The sequence below is a fragment of the Brienomyrus brachyistius genome, chromosome 13 (assembly GCF_023856365.1).
Source record: "Brienomyrus brachyistius isolate T26 chromosome 13, BBRACH_0.4, whole genome shotgun sequence".
NCBI lineage: Eukaryota > Metazoa > Chordata > Actinopteri > Osteoglossiformes > Mormyridae > Brienomyrus > Brienomyrus brachyistius.
Genome location: NC_064545.1, coordinates 8,755,962 through 8,772,486, shown reverse-complemented (window position 1 = coordinate 8,772,486; position 16,525 = coordinate 8,755,962). Strand labels below are relative to the sequence as shown.

At 41.9% G+C, this 16,525-nt stretch overlaps 1 long non-coding RNA gene across 1 annotated transcript; it reads left to right on the top strand.

Annotated features, from left to right (window-relative positions):
• Positions 1 to 11,457: 11,457 nt before the first annotated feature.
• LOC125706903 (uncharacterized) lies at positions 11,458 to 15,013 on the top strand. Its single transcript, XR_007382095.1, has 2 exons — positions 11,458 to 11,500; positions 14,353 to 15,013. It is a non-coding gene; the product is annotated as an uncharacterized LOC125706903 (long non-coding RNA).
• Positions 15,014 to 16,525: the final 1,512 nt, after the last annotated feature.

The window sequence follows — 16,525 nt, the reverse complement described above, 5'->3', positions numbered from 1 at the left end:
GGTCGCGCTAAAGTAATAACCAGTTTCTTAGAGAAACCGCATCACATACGACAGCCTGAACTTTTCTTTTATCAACCAGCTTTACAGATATGTACTGTAAGTATTGATTCTCTGTGTCACTTACGACATCTTACATAACAATACTTTGATCTTCTGTGTACTCTGAACTAACCCATACCATTATTCCATTAGAAACCTGAAATTAGCTTGATCAAAAGCACTGGGGTAGTTTGCAAACCCAGAATATTTACAAGGTAATAAAACTGTTACATACATGTAAATGTTTGTGCAGACTTATCTGGAATTGAAAATCTCACGCCAAACTGCTAACCTAAGTTGGCATATATATGGCATTATATAATAGATTTTTATGCAACTCATCCAAACCTAGTTAAAACTAGTAGATTTAGTTAAAAAATAATGGACATGTGCAGTGTCACTGTTTCATGTAGTTGATTTACCGTTGCTCTTGAGCATAAATTAAAATTATTTGGTTCATCTGTCAAATTATAATGTGAGTTAAGGCAGACCTAAAATTGGAAAAGACAGAATGTTTGAAGCGTTGAAACATACAGTAATAAAGTAATGTTGTAATTCAAAGGATGGATGTTTAAGTTTGTTTTAAATAGGCCTAAGGATAGACTTTAAAATACTTCTGCATTCTTGCACAGTACTGACCACAAAAATGGGGAACATCTGGACATTTATGATGTACCCCCATTTGTTCTGTCACGCCAAATTTCTTCCATCATCCAAATTCCATCCCCCTGTCATGTATTGCTCAACTATTAGCCCAATGATGCAATCGTGATGATGCAGTTTCAAGGCATCCCATAAGTTTCAAGCTTACCCCTACCGCTGCAGCGAGTTCACATCAATAAAATAACTTATGTAACATTCTGGGTAGACCCGCCATTTTCACACTAGGAACACTAAGAGCTTAAGAACATTAAGCTCTGTGGGTTAGCGATAGCTGGTTGTGGTAACATTACATTTTGGTCCTTTCATTTAATGATCCGGATTTGTTGTCATGGTTGGTCAATATTGTTGTGTGAAAAGCTGTTGCCGTAGATGGCATGATCAGTCAGACACACAAATAGGGAGTGGTGTTCATTTTTTTCACCTTTCCGAATGGCTAAGAAAAGAGACTGCAGGCATGCAGAGGGTGAGGCTTATGTTGAACAGGTTTATGCTGGAATACACAGACCAATTAGCTAGTGAACGGAAATGACCGATTTGCATCCTGAACGGTTTCTGAATTTACATTTACATTTACAGTATTTGGCAGACGCCCTTAGCCAGAGCGACTTACATAAGTGCTTTAAGACGCTGCGATGAATTTTTCCGATACTAGCTCAATAAGGACCCAAGCTATGAATACCATCTATCTGAACACTGTTGAGAAAGTGCAACAATTTTTTTTCTTTTTTCTTTTTTGTACACACACACACACACACACACACACGGAAAAGAGCCGAGTAAGAATACAGAGTACTACTCCAGGTATTTCTGAAAAAGGAAAGTTTTGAGTTGTCGCTTGAAGACAGCCAAGGTTTCCGCTGTCCGTACATCAAGGGGGAGTTCATTCCACCAACTAGGTGCCAGGACAGAGAAAAGCCGAGATGTGTGTCGTCCTCGTGCCTTGAGGGGTGGTGGGACCAGTCTAGCAGTGCGGGAGGATCGGAGAGATCGGGGTGCAGTATGGGGTGTGATGAGGTCTTTTAGATAGGATGGTGCCAGACCATTTTTGGCTTTGTATGTGAGCATCAGTGTTTTGAATTTGATGCGGGCGGAGGAGTGGTGTGGGAGAACTTGGGAAGGTTGAAAACAAGTCGAGCAGCTGCATTCTGAATCAGTTGGAGGGGACAGATGGCACGCAGTGGTAAACCCGCTAGAAGCGATAACTTAAATCAAATGTAAGGATTGTCCAATAAGTCACTTAGTTCTGCTCCATTTTCCACACTTCCTGTATATCTCATTTCTTTCTTAATTATATGTCTCAGTAAATCTGTCGGTGGTTTCATTTGTACGATATTTGTATTGTGTGTCACTTATATTGCTTATGTACAAACAATGGACAGAACGTCTTCTTTGAGACGGCATTGCGCTCTACGCCCATTGACTAAATATACATCATTGCTTACGTCTCTCTAGAGGGAAATAAAAAGCTGTGTCGAGCCGTAGGGTGTTTCTCTATTCCAAGAACACAAAGATTAAGTTGCGGTCTTGCCTTCCATGATCGAACTTGGGGTGCAATGAATCATGGGATTGGTCTCGTTCGGTGAGGAGGTAACCGATGTGTTGATATTTGGGGAGGAGCAAGAGCAACATCCATGGATTTTTATTGTCCTCTGTACTTCTGTTCTTATGTACTGAAACCAGGGACGGATTATGGGTTGTGTGGCCCCTGGGCAAAACGTTCGCGAGCCCCCCCCCCACCACCACCACCACCAGCACCACCAGCACCATCACCACAACCACCACAATTCAAGGGCCCTTGGCAGCCAAACGCCCTCCCTATAGGGTCAGGGGCCCTTGTAGGCAGAGAATTAAAGAGAGATTAAAGAGAATTATGTAGGCCCTCTAAAATAGACAAACGAAAATACATTGTTGATAAGCGTTGCAAATTGTTTTGGGCTAGGGGCCCCACGGGCCCCCTGCACCAAAAGGGCCCCTGGGCAGCGGCCCCGCTGGCCCTGTCCGTAATCCGTCCCTGACTGAAACTGGTCTTTGGCCTTCTAAACACTCGCAGGTGTCCAAAATCCATCCGACCACACTCTGGCTGATTGTCAGTGCTTGTCTTCTCATGTACCCATTTTCCGCAATCTTCCATTGCCGGAATCTTACCGTGCATAATGTATCAACGGGACATTACCATATACATGAAACTCATGGCGTTATAGGGTCCGCAGATGGCTTATTATTATCCGTGGCCATTTTTACCTTAAAGGTCAGAAGTCAGATGACCATCCTTGGCAGGTCATGGAATAGGAGGCACCAATCGGGACAAAAGCCAAGAGAAAATCACAAGAGGACATGAACATATGAGGTGCATGAAAGAATAACTTATCGCGTGCAAACAAACAAATGTGTGCAAGACACCGACTTACCGTGCGTTAGCAAATAAATGTACAGTCATGGTCATAATGATTAGCCCCCTGTCCAAAATTGATCAAAACCATTCATTTTTCCAAGAAAAATTACTGGTATTTAAAGTGTTTATGAGAATTTCTTGAAAGAAAAAACACTATTTCCAAGAAGTTTGATGAAAAAATGTTACTGATGCACGTAATTGAAACAAATAAAACACAAAAACAACATGGCCAAAATTGACAATTAATAGTCAATAGTGTAGGCCTTCTGACTCACGACCATTAGCAACCTCATACTGCAGTTTCTCACAAGGTTTGCACAGCATTCCTCCATGGCAAATTGCTACAATTCATCCAAATTAGATGGCTTTCAAGCGTGGACCTCAACCTTGAGCTCTCGCCAAACATTCTCAGTGGGATTGAGATAGGGGTTTTGGTGTTCCTCAAAAAGTTCTGGACCAACTGTGACCAGTTTTTTGTGGTATCATCTTGCTGAAAGACCCAGCAATGACCCAAAACCAGACTGGCAGAAGATTTCTTCAAATTATCCTTTAAAATGTCAATGTAATCTTCTTTCTTCATTATGACATATACCCGAAGAAGGTTTTTGGGTCACTTTGCATTTTTCAATAATGCAGTATACAGCTGTTCTGGATACAGAGAAATGCTTAGAAATGGTCGTCTAGCCACCCCCCCTTAAGATGAACATCCACTATCTTTTCTCTGACGTTTCTTTGGGTTTTGGCATGATTAAATTACTTTTTACAAAACAAAGAACGTAAGTGTGATGCCTCTCTGGATATTGCCTTTAAATACCACTAGCCCTGTTCATTTTAGTACATTTATTAGAGCGTGGTACGAATTGATTTAACCAACCAAATTATATGTGGTTTCAGGTGCGGTTTAACAGCAGAGCACTTAACTTTAATCATTCCTGACAAATTCATTTGGGGTTCATTTAAAAAAACATAAGACTGTTATTTTCACTTTTATGGAAAGTAGTTTGGAATACAAAAATAAACCTGGTTTGTCCTTGCAATGTACTACTGTATGTAATCGGCCGCCCCTCGGGAGCCCTCTCACAGTTCGGGGCCCCAGGCCATTGCCTGCCCTACCTGTCCTGTCTTTGTGTCTTTGTCTACAAACTTTATGTATTACTGTCTGTTTTTGTCCTAACGGGAACCATATAACATATAAGAGATGCACATTGGCAAAGCAACGACTATTACAATGCATGCTTAGTAATTAAAGGGCTCCTGCATATTTTTCTCATTTTTCCCAGACAAAAATGATTAAAGGAAAGTTCCACAAAATTGCAGGTTTCACTTTTATGTTTACTGGTGAAGGCATTAAAAGTTTTATCAGAATTAATATGTCTAAATATTGCAGGCTTCACTGATACCATTACATGCATGAATGGAATTTACTTTCCCATCACTGTAATAACGTAGTAAATGCGGAGATTATATGGACAGGCAGCTCTTACACAACATTAATGTGCAGGTAGTGTCACAACACTTTACTACGATTAAAAGCCTAATTTCCCAATGTGTAACTTTTTTGGGCCTGCTGTCCACTGTCAAGATCACATAAATGATATTCAATGACGCAAAACTCCCAGGCTCTGTGCATGACTCATGTATTTATAGGGAGTATACAGTACATCGAATGACAAATTTGCACAGGGCACGTAACTTTTATATTGTGAAATTGAGAGTCCCGTCCAGCTGTACGACGCACTGAGGCAGACGAAGAACGAACTCTCCACCTTGCAGACCTCAGACATGGACATCAGTGCAAATATGCATTACTAATCACTCACAACTGTCAAATTCACTAAATTCACTATGTGCTCTTCATTGCCTGCACATAAAGAATGACATTCAGAAACGTCTTGGTCATTTCACAGCAATACGAATCATCCATCTTTTAGCTGGTATTATAGGCCTTCAATTTCAGTCCTCCCTGTGCAGTATGTCCTCTCCCTGAATAGTCTGGCCTGGGTCCTCATCCTCTCTTTCTTCAGTAAGTGGTTCATTTTCTGCAATGTATTCAGCACTATCAGCATGGGTCTCAAATGTCATCGAAGGTTTGGAGTGAGATTATATCTGTTGGGGCGCAGCGTGTGTCTCACGGTGAATGCGTGACACTTGAGAGCCCTGCCTACCGCATTCATCGAATCTTGGTCTGCAACTTCCGCTTTGTCTGCACTTTGTGTGCGTATCCATGTAATAACGTGCATGCAGAGAGATCACATGCAGCAAATGCTATTTTCTGATTGGCTGGCAGGTGGCTATTAACTCTGAACACATCAGGACAGCTATAAACTTGATGGAAAACTCCGTATGCCTGCACCTCGTCCATTAATTCTGTATAATGGGAAACATTGGTGGGCGTTATCCCTTCTCAGCATGAGCGATACAAGGTGTGGTGTGTGAACTGGTTGGAATGCGTGTGCCTCACCGTCAATGCGTGAGACGCGAGAGCCCGGGCTATCAGGCAAAATATGAGGAATATTCAATCAGCTATAAAAGCATGAGACTGTTGTAGCAGACTAATAATGCCATTGCTCACCAATGATTTCATATAAAATTCCATTTTCGCATGATGAATATTAACCATTAGTCAAAGTCTACAGTGAGACAAATGTTGGGATTAATTACAAATGTGCAGTAATATTCCTACCATTTTGAATTTTGTTTTTCTAGGCATATTTCAGTCAAACATCTGGTTCCAACAGGATTTCCATATACAGTATAAACAACACAATGTACACAGCGTGAACCATTCATGTAAATTATTCCATTTGTTATTTTAGATGTTTTCAACCACATTGGTCGGATGAATTTTAAGTAAAATTAGAGATCTATTTTTGTATCGACTCGATTTGTATTTTTTCTCTTTGCTGCAGCTGCAGTATTACTTTTTCTGTTCAATAAAATTCTACTCGGCATACACAGTCGTTAATATTTCCATTTCTATCTGCAGGAAGCACGGAGCAGTACTCTTTTCGACATCAGTTTCCATGTCGAGTCCTTTTTTCAGCAATCCACTGTCTGTTGTTCATCAAGACCACACTTCAGTAAACATTAACATACTCAGACTCAAGTAAACTCAATCCCCGATATCGTAATCAGTGTTCCTGGAATCCACTTTTCATGTCTACATTGTTTCAAGTTCATTTCAGTCGGAGTTAATGTCAATTCACGAACTGAATTTCTAGGATCCCAAGTTAAAAGGGTGAACCAGATCACTTTCCGTTCCAGAAATCTAATTTAGACTCAATTCCAGTTCTGTTACCTGTAGTTTTTTTCCCCAATTCCAAAGCAATTTCATTTGCTTAGCCTCACTGGAATGGATGAGTTCATTCCTGAATGGCCCGGGCTCTGTTCTGTTGAATAATTGCTATAAAATAATGTCTATTACTTGGGACATTGTTGTCTATTAGGCATGAAATAACAATAGACAACCTCCCAGTTATTGTTAAGTTGCTGGGTGATCTATCCTGGAAGCTACAGGCACAAGGTAGAAAACAACACAGCAAGGAACGCAAACCCATCACAGGGCACATGCTGTACTGTATGCTATTCACACCTACAGGCAGTTTGGCACTCCGGCTAACCTCAGCATGTTTTTGGACTGTGGGGGGAAACCAGAGTATCCAAAGAGAACCCCATAGCACCCGGGTCCCAGAGACGTGAAGCAACAGTGCTAACTAGTGCAACATCGTGCCTGCTGATGGAGCGGTTAGCTGCACGGAACTGGTTACCTCCTGGGAATAATTGCCATCTATGCACCTTTGAGTCAATGCAGTCAAACTTGAACCACACACGTTTCTAGGCTTCTTTCAAAATTCCCCTGAAGGAAGTTTGTCAATTTGAAGAATGGATGCAAAAGTTTGGGGAGTCGTGAGAAGTTAGGTGGAGGGCAAAGTGACAAATTCAAGTAAAGGACAACAAGTGCTTTAAAGTAAGGTGATGTAAGCTCAGTCCTGTCTCTCTCTTTCTCGCACACAGACACAGACACACCTGAATTACAGTAGTTACTTCTTTGTTGCTATGATGTCCTGTACTTTAATATCTGCGTATATTTTTTTACATGATTTTAAAATATGCTCAAAATATTAGCACAGCCTCATTACAGGTGCCAGCACAATGTGGCTGTCAGATCAGATCAGCTGGTCAAATTAAAAATGGCGTCCACGCTAGTGAGGACTGCAGACATGGGGGGGGGGGGGGGGGGGGGGGTGGCACAAATGGCTGAACAGTATGAAGGTGGAGTTGAGAAAAAAAACTGAGCCTGTATATACGGTGGCTTTCAGGAGCAATGACCCACACATACCTGCCTACCCAGCATCCGTGTGTGTGTGTAAAATGTACACAGTGATGATATGTTTGTGGCAGAGGCCCTGAAGCACAGGAATGTGGGGCCTAATGCTGTTGAGATGCTGAGTCAATTGTTTGGGAACAGGCACGGTCCCGCTTCAGCTCAGGCCGTCCTAAAAAATGACCTGCTGGCAGAGCATGGGGCCAAATATGTTTATACCTCAGCCAGCCGTGCCCTTTGCTCACACCCTCAGCTCTGCTACGGGTAAAAAGATTCAACTTAAAAAAACTATGACATCGCTGTCGGCTTTGGGGAGGCAGCGTGAAGCCTACAGTGTGTCACAGCACGTGTGCCAGGTGGACCTGTCCTCTGCAAGGACCTTTTTCCTGCCATTTGCTCCCCACTAATGATGTGCCCTCATAGTACTGGGGTAGTGATGGGCTGATCCACATTTTTTCAGTTCTGATCCAATTCCGGTACACAGTTGCCGATATCAAGCTCTTTTTACTTAGCGTTTTTGAGGCATTTCCATTTCTCCTTCCAGGAGAAGTTACGCAAGCGGCGAATGCTAAAAATGCCCCACATTTCTCCCACTGTGCCTTTCACTTCATTGTGATAGCAGCCCCTCGTGTATCACAAGCTGTAGTGAGTGTGCAAGACAGACCAAGCCAGTGACTCCCACATCATCCATTACCTTCCTCATACTGTATTATTTGCATTGTCTCGCAGAATCGCAAGCACTTCGTTTAGCGGGATCTCCCACTAAATGGTCCTACAGCATCTCAAAACTTTGTTTTTACTAAGATTGCAAATCGCTATGTTAAAGGCGTAAAATACTTTAAAATTGTCACCTTCTTATCTGATGTTATTATGCTGCTTGAACTACGAAGGGTATGCGCATGATGTCACAGCAGGCGGAAGTCACTGCGCTCACTGCGTTAGTGTTCAGCTTGAATGGCACGAAAACACATCTAAAATAGCAAAAAGAGCTGCAGTGCGATTGATTCTACAAACCAGTTTAACAAGAAATCGAATCTCTCTTTTTACAGACTGCCAAAAACTAAATAAGCAACTATGGGAGATGGATGAGTCACATGTGGCCGATACCAGATCCGTCAAATAGGTCTGGTATATGAAGTCCTGAATATTGGGTTAGTGCGCCGCCAAAGTGGTGAAATGTCTTTCATGGACATGTCTGGGAACGTGGACCAGGAGAATTGTAGGACGTTTCCTGCTGCTCACACACACTTGCGGAAGTGGTTTTCCCTTTGGACTAGTGATCACACACAGATGGGAGGACCACTATTGAGGAAATGCACCTACTTAAGTCCCTGCTGAGAGAAGATGCCTTTTCAGGGTGAGGCGAGGCAGGCCCTTGCCTGTTTCTTACAACTCAAAAGCAGAAAAGGGAGCATTAAGCAGGGTCCTCCTCAAACCCACGCAGATACTCTGCATATTCCCTCCTGTGGGGGCAGTGCAGTGCTGCTTTTGGAGCAAAGATAATGGAGTTGAAATGAAGGACAGCTAGACTCTTTTCATCCTAAAGACATGCTCTGTGCCGGGGCGATTAGCAAAGCTGAGCTCATCTTCCATCCCTCCCTTTACAGCCCAGCCACTACAAGGTAGAGAAAATGCAAGGAGTATTTTAAGAAGCAAACACAGCATTTTCACATCGAGTGCCTCACCAGATTTTTGTAGGTTGACTGTCTTTCACTCCCTCCAGAAGACACAGGACACCGTGGTTCGTCAGTTACTGATGAATTTACCCTTCTTATTGCAATCCACTGTCATCCAGTCCGCCCTCGAACTGTTCAAACATGTGACAATGTACAGAATAGACACATATTCATATCAAAAACCAAAAACTGCAAAAACCAAAATATAAATTGGAGTAAACAAGAGGGAATAAGTGCACCCAAAGATATATAAAATCTCCAAAATGGCCAATATAGCATCACTTTTAAAACTCTTTAAATCCTAAAGCTGATTATGAACTTCTGCCATTCATGTCTTCCTGGCAAAAAACACTGCAACACCTAAAGCATTTGAGAACAACATAGAATGTAATGAACATGCTATTTAGTGTTAAAGCAAAGTAAATCAGTATTCATGGATATGTCTACATATTCTACAAAGATTTACATATTAATTCATGTAAAAAAAACATACCAAAGAATGACACAAATAATATTTATGGCAGCTATATTGTCTGTTGATGCAATTGTTATGTATTCATTTTCAGAGAAATTACTTCGTAGGAGTAATTTCTCTTGTCTGCATTTGTTTTTTTTACTAATCATTACAGATACAAAACGTTCCTGATAAACCTGCAGAGCCTGTACAGTTGACATGAGAGTTGGGCTTTTAGCTTTAGGAGGGATTTGCCATCACATGGAAACCAAACAACTTTGTGAACTTTGCAATGCGTGTCTTGAAAGACAGTACTTCATATGATGACCTTTATCAAGCATTTAACCTTGATAAAGACTTGTACCTGACTGTATGGCTAGGTACTTGACTTTATACACCAGTGGCAATGGGTCTGATGCCTGAATTTAATGACTGAGAGGTGTTTCCCAATACTTTTCTCATATACAGTAGTGTATAGTGGACAATATAAAATACTGTGTCAGGGTTCTTTTTGTAGACTTGTAGACTTGTCTATAGGTGTACTAGGGTGGTCCAACAACATTTCTTAACATCACTAGTACCCAACAAGTAACAATTTCTAACCACATTACAACAGTGTCTTGATCAGAGCAATATTGACCTAACAGTGACTGTTGAGAAAAGGCAGCCACACTATGAGGATTATTGTAAGACTTTGACCGAACCCACACCAGCACTCCCATTACTCCCTTTTCCTTTGGGAATAGTTTTGTCCCAAACTGCTTCATATTTTAACCATATCTTATCTACATGAGGTAGAACATGTTCAGACTTATGGAGGCAGGCTCTGATCAAGTTGAGCTTTCATCATAATCTTGTTGGCCGTCATAAGTTGCACTCTTTGCGTCTCCGTTAGACTGGAGAAAAGATGTTTGAGGTGAGAGCCTCCACATCAGGGCGCTCATATAGCGTGAAGGTGGGGCTGGAGCACTGCACGTGTCCAGTAGGCCACACTGAAGCACCCTGCAAGCCCCAGGTAGCAGTGGTGCAAAATTTCAAGATCAACTCATCCAACTTCCTTCCAACATGTTTCAGAATTTAACAAAAGGTAAAACTCTAAATTATTCTAGGCTGCAGATATTATCACACATAGGCTCAGCTTTCTTCTATTAATAGTTTGTAAATATTGCAAATCAATCAATCAATCTTTAATGGACAGGTTATCCAGCTGGCAGGAAATCCTGCTTCATGCTACAGACCGCTGATGCCTAGATTACAGCCAAAATTAAAGTTTTTGATATATCAAAATGGCATGTTGTTCTCTAGCCTGATTTAGACATAGAAAAAACAGCTGACTGATAGATTTTAATGTAATTTACTTCATTATATTAATTTTATTAGATTACTTTGTCTTTTAACTTTCTAGTAACCTACATGGAGTTGGCCCCCCACGTTAATAAAAAAAAAATCACACAAATACCTGCACTAATGTAGGTTTCCTTTGGCGTTATAAGTATTTTGGAGTCTTCTGACTGAGCAAACACTTTTTTTTTTTAAATTGTTAAACAAATTGCGTGCCAGGAGCTCCATGGCCAACAGGCCTCACTCCTAAGGCTTCACCTCTTTCCCTCATTTCACTAAATATGTACAAGAATGAATATCTCAAATGCTCAGAACAGAGACATGTAGCCTAAAATGTCGGACTGTGCTGTTTAAGCTGTTTAAACGCTTCTGTAGACAGCTAACAGGCTGAGTGCTTGTGCTGCGTTTCCTAGCTCAGTCTAACTGTAAAGCGGGCAGTCAGGTTGGACGGCTTTCTGAGTGTACAGTAGCACACTCCCCTGCTTCTCAAGGCTAGCCCCGCCCCCGCACTCCAATAGGCCGGCTGATTCCTGTGAGACCACTTATATCTAGGGGCACCTGTTAGCATCTGTTAGAATCGACGAGACCCAAAGCTGCACTGTTGCTGCCAGGTAAGTTATTGCATTTTTTTCTCCTGTCTCTGCTTCTCCACCTGGTTGGTTCCACCAGGTTCTCCTCCTCAGCTGCTGGCATAGGAAAGCAGGACGCTAATGGCACAATGAAAATATCACGCTCCAGGGACACTGAAGTAATGTTTAAAGTAATCCCCTTTCTGCCGTAGCTGTGAGTCAAAAAGAAACAACTCCATCCAGGACTCTAACACAAAACACAGAAATGCTTGTGATCAAATTTATGAGGAGTCTTGCCTTGAAAAGTTAAAGACCAGATGTTTAAATAGTACTTTCTTTTAAATAGAATTTGACATTTTATAATTTCTTAAGCTAATTCAAAGAACTATTTATTAACTATTCTGATTAGATTTGCCTAAATTGTTCCAGTGGCTGCCGTTCAATCAATAAACCATGGTTAAGGCGCATTTAGGTTAGGTAAGGCCATTACTGGGTGGTGCGTTTTCTGGCGGGTGTCATTGATTTAATGTGATTATTATGATAGCAACAAGTTTAATGTGCGCTGAGATTTTCGCAACATTGGCAGCAGACAGAGAATCAGTGCAGAGGATGGTTCTGTTCAGCGTGGTAAGGAATGAGCTGGACTGCTTAATTCAAGGAGATGCCCAGTCAGATTTCGCTGAACTTATCGGATTTTATCTTAGGATCATGTAATTATGAATATAAAATATAAGAATACGATGGTGGAGTGTTTAACACTGTTGTCTCACACCTCTGGTACCTGGGTTTGAGTCTCTGCCATGGCTATATATGTGTGGAGTTTGCATGTTCCCCCTGTGTTCTCCTGGGGTTTCCTCTCAGTACTCTGGTTTCCCTCCACAGTCCAAAAACATGTTGAAGCTAATTGGAGTTACCAAATTGTCCATAGGTGTTGTTGTGTGAGTGGCTGGTGTGTGAGTGTGCCCTGCTATGCGTTGGCACCCCATCCTGGGTTGTTCCCTGTCTTACGTCCGTAGCCTCCAGGATATACTCCAGACTAGTGGTTACAAATGGATGGATGATTCTGGAATGTAAGAATAAGATATATGGCCTTCATAGTCAGTAGAACCAAATCTCTATTATGGTAAAAAGACATTAAAGTGATTTACTGACTTAAAGAACAAAAAACACAACATACAAGATATTCAGGGATAAAAGAATAGTTAGGAGTTGGATAACTGAGGCTGAAGGATGAAGTGGTTTGTTAGGTCAGGACGGGTGGGACCGAGCAGATGGTCTTGGGCCAACAGTGGAGGACATACAGATGTCCCTCTACTTACAACCTTTCGGACATACGAACGAAGTGGACTGTAAGTCCAAGTCTTGTTCCTTGGGCTCCCGTTTCCTGTCCACATCATTTCTTTTTATCTGCGTGCCAATTCCGCTGAGTACGACTTCTGGCCGCTACTCCCGCCGCGCAGCAGTGTAGCGTGCGTACTCCCATCATCCTAGTTCTTTGTACTTGCTTATACCCTTAAAATGATGTTGAATAACGACTTCAGTTTATGAACGACTGTTCGGAACGTATCTCGCTCATAAGTAGAGGAGCATCTGTACAAAGTTCTGTTTATTGGGGAGATGAATCCAAATTAAATATTAAATACATCCCCAGATGCTGAAACACAGGAGCGATGACACACTATGTCAAGATGAAACAGGTCTGTTTTCCTGGGTAGGGACTTTCAGTGATCCTGCACTTTGTGAATGCAGCAATACAGGTTAATTACACAAGCAGAAGGTAGCAGGGGTGACTGACAGGAGAACACAGAAGAGGAGAGTCATCCCGACACACCATAGACAAACAGTCTGAGCGACCCTGGAGGTTACAAGGTTGTAAATCCTCATCCTACAGGCTAGAATCTCTATTCAGACAATGTCAGAGTAGGAACATCACATTTAACCCAAAGCTAAACTGGGACCCCAAACAATAAAAGTTGTTAAAGTATCTGGTACTTGTGTCTGTCTGAAATCCAGTCTATCAGCGATGTGGCTGCTGATCACGGGATCGAAACCAGCAACCTTCTCCTCACAGGCACAAAGATCTAACCTGCTGAGTCATACACAGGGGTGTGGCTGTGTATACGTGACGGTCACGTGACACTCTAAAGCAGTGCTGTCGCTCGCACAATGGCGCGGGCAGGCCGAGTTCAGAGAGCCACCCTGTTTCTGGGTAGGCTACATTGATGTCATTACCGCGAAGACAAAAGAAAGCACCACAACAATTACATTCTTTCCAATGCGTAAAAGAGCGCCACAAAAGAGCAGTTTACGAAATATCAGCGTGTGACACATAGGTGAGTCACATGGACCCTCGATGTACTCTGAGTTCCTTTCATGGTTATTTATTGAAACAAAGGTGGAATTGGTTTTCCAATTTCATCAAACAGAAAGCATATAGTACAATATCACACTAAATACTAAACGGACACCAGCGGTCATTTAAAAAAAATATGATGACATTGTTCATGGTAGCATAAATATTGTTCAGTCCAACCATTATCCGGCACTGGAGCTGAAATGTCATAGACATGATACCAGGACATAGTCACACGCACTGACAGCCACATGCCACAGATAACAGAGAGACACCGATTCACTCCACTGACACGTCTTGGTGCTGTGGGAGAACATCCCCTGTTTTAAGGGGTTAATTAAACACATTTAGGAATCTTGGACAGTAATTCCATGCTGCTTAGACTGAAGCATCACTGATGCCTTTTGACTGATGTATGTGAGGTGCTCCAGTGCGGCCACATGACCTCATTCTCTTAAACTAAAAAGCAGCTGTTTCTCAGTAATTATGAACGAACGGGTCCTTTTTTGGACGAGCTTCTGATAGTTTATATTCCTTTCAGTGCCAGAGAAAGAGGAGCCATGTACCTGCCCACCGTGACGACCATCACCCTGCTGTTAACCCTCCAAGCCTTCAGGGGCGCTTACCTTCAGCTCCCAGGAGACGACGGACAGGATGACGTCAGCTCCGGCGAGTTACTCTCGGGCATGGAAGACGAAGGGTACCGTTCTCAGAACGTTTCAGAGATCTCTGGGGATGGGGCCACCGACTCTTCACTAGGACCCTTCGCTGGCATACTCCCAGTCCAGTTCAACGATACCAATGGAAATGACACCAGAATGTCACCCATGGAAAACTTCATGCAGGAAAGTGCTGCTCTCACTGGCTGGATGAACAACAGCAGCACAGGGGATAATACAAACAGCACTAATGTGCTGGACTTGTCCCAAAGCCAAAACAATACTTGGCTTTAGGGCTTTTAAGCCCCAATAATACAGGGATTAACAACTCAGTGAAACCTAGTTAAAAGTACTTTATTTAATTCAAATGAATGGAAATTTGCACTGCTACTCTTTAATTTAGCTGATTCACTGTGCTTTTGGGTATACTTTAAAATTAATCAACTCATCTGTCAAACTATAACCTGAGATAAGGCAGACCCAAAATTGGAAAAGACGGTAATCTTGAAATGTCGAAGCATAATAAAGTTGTAATTTGAAGGATTGATGTTTAAGTTTGTTTTTAGCGTAGGATAGTCTGTATAATAAATTCTGCATTCTTACAAGTTACTGAAACATCAGGTTCCTGCCTATCTAATGAAAGTCAAATGTACAATCCAAACCATTCACTGATATCACAGAATACAGCCCTTCATGCCAAACTGCGTCCTACACAACAGATATATTTACAGCCTCACATGCATGCACACTGTCCATCGTATACGTGTAAATACTGACTTATGAGTTCATTTCACTTGCAGTACCACCTGTCACCTTACACCTTACACCTATTCACAAACTACTGTATGATGGCAGTAAACTTATTAGTTAGCAGATTAGAATTTCTACTGCCTTAGAACCAATGAAATTCTACTAAATTTAGTTCTACTAACTATAAATATGCTAGAGTTTTTGTGTATTAACATTTACATTCCCATTTACAGCATCAGGCAGACATCTGGCTAAGAATCTATGTATATATATATATATATATATATATATATATATATATATATGTATATTAATAAAATGTGTCTATATTAATAAAAGTATGATCCTGCAGGTGCTAATCCAAGTACTTCCAAAAGAGGCAGGTTTTTAGTCGTCGTTTGAAGTCACCCAGTGACTCAGCTGTTCCGGCATCTAGGGGAAGTTCATTCCACCACTTAGGTGTAAAAACAGAGAAGAAAGTAGATGCTTGAGATGGTGGGAACATTCGAGTGGTGCTGGAGGATCGGAGTGAATAACGTTGAAAAAATGTTTGTAGATCTTAAGATGATACATATTTGTTCCTGTTCGTTGTGAACGTCTCTGCAAACGTCTATCTGGCACACTGTAAGCTGCCCACATATGAACGCAAGACATGATTGTTGTACCTCTGACAATCTTATGGCTGATTCATACTTCCACGTCAGCAGCCTAGCGTACACCCCCCCAGGAATGTAACAACAGGTCAAAGTGATCCAGACCACAAGAGCTGTGATTGGTGTGCTTGGTAGCATCATGTTTTTTTTTTCTAAGGGAGTGAAGAAAACATACACCCAGGTATTTATATCACTGATTGGAACTGAAGCGCTGTTTATATCCAGAGGTGATTCTAGGGTGGCAAAGGGATGTAAAGAGGTGGACATGCACAGCACGAGGAATTTTTATATGCATTAATAATCTATTAATAATAGGCTAAATCACACATATATAGGCTAAATGCACACACATAACTGTTGACGGTCAGTCTGTTCCACCCGATCTATGGCCATTGATCCGCCGAAATTCATCTGCTGATGAATTTCCTCTCTCCCACCTAGACAGTGGCACGGGGAACTATGTGAGAAAGCAGTTTGTAAATTTTAGCTCAGCTTTCAATACCACAGTCCCCCTCACACTGTTCTCCAATCTCCGGAACCTGCGCCTGAGTGCACCCCACTGTGACTGGGTCCTTGACGTTCTTGCAGGCAGACTGCAGGTGTTGAGGGTGGGATCCCGTGTTAAGGGCAGAGCCTGGTTTGGTAATTGCTC